Genomic DNA, 5,852 nt, shown 5'->3' with positions numbered 1-5,852 from the left:
CAGGAACAGAGTGTAGTGAAAGTAAAAAAATAACAATTAGTCGAGATGATTAACTGATCCTAACAAAGCACATCTTAATTACCTTCGGTACAAGCAACCTCCATGACTCTACTGAAACTGGTCACTGTAACTTTCGTGTCAGACCTCTTGTAACGAATCCTTGCCGACGTTTGAAGTGTCAGCGCTTAGAACACGAGTCCCCAACGTGCAGAGGGCGCGCTAGGTGCGCGAAGTGCGCATCTTGTGAACATGAATCCGACGCCTGCACTTCAGAAGCCTCTTGCGTAACGGCAAAGATCATGCAGCCTACTCCCGATTATGCCCTGCATAAAAAAGAGAAACAAGTATTAAAGCTTAAGGTAAAGCTTAACCTATTATTGCAAGAGGCACATGAACTGTTTTCTGCGCAAGACCATTCTGATCCTTCTGTTGCCGACGTGGCGCGCCGGGGCACCGCGTCTCATTTTTTGGCACCCGCGAGATACACACCATATTTGCAAGATTCACACCAAGTGGGACCGCGGTTGTGCCAGCAGCACCTCCGGCTGGAGCGATCTGTACTGCTCCGCCTCCTGCTCAAAAGTGCCAGCATAATTCACAACCTGCCAGACCCTGGGCCACTGCAAATGCAGTCAGGTCCAAAACCACCATGAACACGCCTGCCAAGCAGGCACCATTCGCCACTTCAGAAGAGGTGGTGGATACAATCCATACTCTTCTGGGGCGTCAGACGCCGAAGAACAGGCGCAACTTCTTGGAGTGAAACAAGAAAGGAAAACCCCGCATTACAGGGCCCCAAACGGCCATGTAACTTAAGACAACACTTCTGTACACTCAGAACTTAACAACAATAAAACTGGAGACACAAAGTTTACAGTGCAACGCCAGAGTACTGCTGAAAAATCTCGATGATGTTCAAGAAGTTCTACATAAACATCCACCGAAATTGATGTATGTACAAGGAACACACCTAAAAACCAAGAACACTAATTTTCTACGCCAGTTTACTATTTTCGAAAAGGACAGGAATAAAGCCGTCGCTAATCTGGTGGTGTTGACATTATAACCAATAAGGAAATTGCATGCCTTATAGCAGTGGCTATTCGAGTAGTTCTTCTGAACAAACTCATCACCATCTCTTCTGTCTACATACCTCAACACCATCATCTTGAAAAATATGAATTGCAGTCCCTAATACGAAAACGTTCCAGAACGTTATAATCGCCTTGAAGATTTCAATGCATCTATGGGGTGGTTCTCACTGCGATGCTCGAGGTCGCCTGATTGAACGGTTTTCTTTTACCTCTGGCGCAAGTCCTCTAAATGGAAAAAAGCCCACATACTACTGTTCGCCAACAATACCTACTCGTTAATACATCTCGGTATTGCCTCTCCATCCCTCCTTCCTTTACTGATATTAAACGTCATCGAAAATTCTCACGGAAGTGACCACTTTGTGGTAACACCAAACACACCCATATCAAGTGAAAATCACCAACAGGTCCTCAAATTAATCACTGACAAAGCTGATTGAAAACAGTTCTCGCAGATTACTCGTTCAAGTTTGACTGATCTATCTGATTTAAGCATACGTGCAGCTGTACAATACTTTTCAGCTTTTCTGACCAACGCTGCAATAAATGCATCCTGTAAACATCTGGACGTCCTGATAAGCAATGTGTCCTATAACTGAGTGTCACAATGCACGCAAAAAAACAAAGTCATGAGCTTGCTTCGGGACTCACCGACAGCCGAGATTCTTGAAAGCTTAAGGAAAAGTAAGTCCCAAGGCAGGAGGACGCGCCGGCAGGCTATGAGAGAAAGTTGGCGAACGATTTTATCAGGCGTCACTTCATCTACACAAAAAACTAAAGCCTGGAACATGGTTACCAAGGCAGCAGGGCGCCACGTATTTTCACTACCGCTCGTACACACAAAAGCAGACATGTTAAAAGACACGGGGAACTTCCTCGGTGCCCACTTCAAAGAGGTGTCCAGCTCGTCGCATTAAACTGCAGCTTTTCAACGACACAAAACAAAAATCTAAAAAGAGAAACTACAGCGAAAGCCCTCTAAACTTGAGTCATACAATAACCCTTTCTCTTTGGCCGAGTTACAAGCATCGCTATATGGCTGCATTTAATCTGCCTCAGGTTGGAATCGTATATTATACGAAAAATAAAACTGCCTTCTAAAATGCAAACAACCCTGCTTTTCCTGTGAAACGCTACCTGCGTTTGTGGTGAAATCTCCTGTGCCTGCGAAGGAGCCATTATTGTTTTGATCAGTAAGCAAAGCGAAGATCCATCTTCCGTCAGTTGTTACAAGCTAGTTGCACTTAAAGTTGCATGCATAAACGTTTCGAAAAATATATATACCGCCGACTTGTACATTTCCTTGAAACAAACAGTCTACTCGACTCATTTTAATGTGGGTTTCGATAGCGTAGATCCACCACCGACCACCTGGTACGCATCGAGGCACGGGTTTGGGACGCCTTCGTCAACAAACAACACTTTTTGTGTGTTCGTCGATAGCGAAAAATCCTATAGTACGACATGGCAATTCGGAATTTTAAAAGGCCTGTCACATATTGGTGTACAAGGCAGATTGTTTGCTATTATTTAACCCTACTTGTCCAATCAAATATTCCGTGTCAGAGTGGGCAACGTTGTTTCCTGAATATTTGTACAAGAAACAGGAGTAACGCAAGGCGGTGTACTTAGTTGTACTGTTTTTGTTACCACAAATTTTTTTTTAGTTTTCGCAATCCACAAAACATGTTTTACTGCACATAAGTCGATGATGTACAACTTCGATTTAGGTCTTGTAACCTGGCAACGTGTGAGCGGCAAGTTCAGCTTGGCTTGAACAACGTCTCCAAAGGAGCAGAGGAGAACGGATTCCGAGTGAGCCCCCTAAAAAGCACAAGTGTATTCTTCTCCATGAAGAGAGGGACTCATCCTGACCCTGGCATTCAATTGCATGGTCAACGCCTATTTTTAATGCCGAATAATAATTCTTAGGCCTAAAATTGTGGCAGCTTGGGCTTGTTGTTATGGCATAATGATAGTTATAGCGCGAGAACAAAATGACGACATAGAGACAAGAAGGACACGAAAGACATGAGCGCTGGTGTCTTTCGTGTCCTTCTTGTCTCTGTGTCACCGTTTTGTTCTCGCGCTATAACTATCTTAGGCCGAAGTCTGGACACCAAGCTAACCTTCGCATCACACATTATCTAAAAAACAAGTGCATCAGAGCCATTCATGTACTAAAAGTGCTGTCACGCACTACGTGGGGAACTGAGAAGAAGTCTCTCACGAACATTCACAACAGCTTCAAACGCACTCGCTTCGATTACGGTGCAATAATCTAACAGTCTGTGACACCTACCACCCTAATCATGCTTGACCCTATTCACCCCTCAGGCATTCGCTTCTCTACGGGTGCCTTTCGCACCAGCTTTGTTGAAAGGTTGTACCTAGAAATAAATGAATGGTCACTGTTGTATTCTGTAATAAGTACCTGTAGTTTCGGTTTCTGTGTTTGAGTTGGCAACACTGGGTTCTTTTGATTGTATATATTTGTGGAACGTCTAATAAAAAGAAGAGTATGCAACCGCTACCCGTGAGTGCGAGGCATGTCACTCGTTCACTACAATGGCGACGAGTGTTTGAACTCCGTCTGAGATAGTTCCCGGGGGATAACCAGCCACGCCCCCCAGATTGCTTTCGCTGGCATCGCCCCACCGGATCTGTTCCTTCCGACACCGGGTCGTCCCGTACAGCCATGGTTCCCATGGCATGACATGTTCAAGGTCCATCTGCTGGCGTCCGGTGCTTCAGAGTTCTCCCCATAGCGACGCAAGGCTCTTCTACTACATTCCTTGGGACCCGAAGATCAACTTATCTTCAATACTCTGTCTATTTCGCAGGCGGCCGAAAAGACTGAGGAGGAAGAGACCGGAGCTATGCCCGACGTGTATGACTCCGCGGTAGCGGCACTGGCTAAGCACTTCGATGCCACCTGCAACCTGGTCATCGAGCGCCACCGAGTTCACCGTCGAATTCAGTTCCCGGGCGAGTCTATTCGAGAATACGTGAACGCGCTAACAGAGCTTGCCACGATGTGCTCATTTATGTCGCAAGAAGAGTCACTACGTGACCAGTTTGTTGCCGATGTGTCTTTGCATCGTATTCGGGAACGACTTCTGTTAGAAGGGTCTGCGCTTTCGTTCAACAAGGCAGTTGCTCTCACGAGGCAAATCGAGCAGGCAGCAGTGCAAATGGAGGAATTTTCCGTCTCTGTGCAACCAGTATCTGCGCAGTCTGGCACAAAAGGTGGTTCATCGTTGCAGTCACCAAATTCACTGCCGCGTGCTCGCACTTTCAGTCAAGGCGATAAGGCATCTACATCGGGGAACCGCCCCCCGTCTTGACAGCGCTCTCCATCGAATTCTCAGCAACACGCGAATTCTTCGTATTGCTTCAGGTGTGGTTCTAAACAGCATCGCGCTTCTTGGAAACGCTGCCCTGCTAAAGGAAAAAAATGCTTCTTTTGTGGCCGTATCGGTCATTTTGAAAACGCTTGCAACCAGAAGCGGTCGCAAGCAGCTGTCCACAAGGTTTCAGTACATAGCCCGTTGCAGAATGAAACCGTCGAGGCTCTTGTAGTTCAACAGTCTCTTGCATCCAGAATTCACATTAACATTCAAATCGGGCAGTTCGCTATGAAGCTGTTAGTTGATTCTGGCTCTTCCGTTTCCATTCTTTCAGGCAAGGTGTTTGACCAAAATTTCTCTGGTGTGCCGCTTCGTCCTGTTCCTAGTATGACGCTTCTGGATTATTCCAAAAGACCAATTTCTGTTCGAGGCTGCTTCTTTCCTGAGGTCTTTTTCGAGAATCGCAGCGCACCGCTTTTGTTTTATGTCGTCGAACAGGGCATTTCTCTCGTTGCCTTGGATGGTATTAAGGCCTTGAATCTGTGTATTGAAGGCTCTCAGCTGCAGTGTTTTCAAACCATCTCGGTACCGAACACCAAAGTAGCTCGGAGATGTCCAATAGAGCCATCCATGCAGCTGCCGTCAGCACTTCACCAAAAGTTTTGCTTGCTGTTCGCAAATGAGCTGGGCCTTGCAAAAGGTTTTGTTCACAGGATTAAGACACGTGCGGGTGTTCAGCCAGTAGCATCAAAACTTCGCCGGCTTCCTTTCATGTTACGACCACGCGTGTCTTCCGAACTGCAGCGCCTGGAAAGCTTCGACATCATTGAACGTATCGATGCGTCAGAATGGGTGTCCCCTATTGTAGTCATTCAGAAAAAAGATGAAAGTATTAGGTTTTTTGTAGATTTACGCGAACCTAACAAGGTCATCGTTCCGGACAGCTTTCCGCTGCCTCACATGGATGAGTTACTTCAAGCCTTGGTGGGTGCCACGCACTTCTCCAAACTCGACTTAGCGTCTGCCTACCACCAAGTTCCGCTTGATCCTGAGAGCAGGAACTTGACAGCTTTTATAACACATGAAGGGCTGTATCGGTTCAAACGCGTTTGTTTTGGGCTAGCCTCAGCACCTGCTGCTTTTCAGAGTATGATGTATCGAATCCTTCGCAATTGTGCGGGTGTACTTTTTACATCGACGATGTAATTATTTTTGGTAAATCAGCTGAGGAGCACCTCAAAAACTTGGAGGCAGTGTTGCAGCGTATCAAAGATGCAGGTCTGAAGCTCAACAGCAAATGTGTGTTTGGAGTTCAGGAGCTCGAATTCTCGGGCCACAAGGTGACACCTTGCGGTATTTCGCCACTGTCAGGAAAAGTGGACGCACCTGTGGAAACCCTAGTTTCAAG

The sequence above is a fragment of the Rhipicephalus microplus genome, unplaced genomic scaffold (genome assembly GCF_043290135.1).
Source record: "Rhipicephalus microplus isolate Deutch F79 unplaced genomic scaffold, USDA_Rmic scaffold_35, whole genome shotgun sequence".
Lineage (NCBI taxonomy): Eukaryota > Metazoa > Arthropoda > Arachnida > Ixodida > Ixodidae > Rhipicephalus > Rhipicephalus microplus.
The sequence above is the reverse complement of the archived record's forward strand: the minus strand, read 5'-3'. Positions refer to the sequence as shown.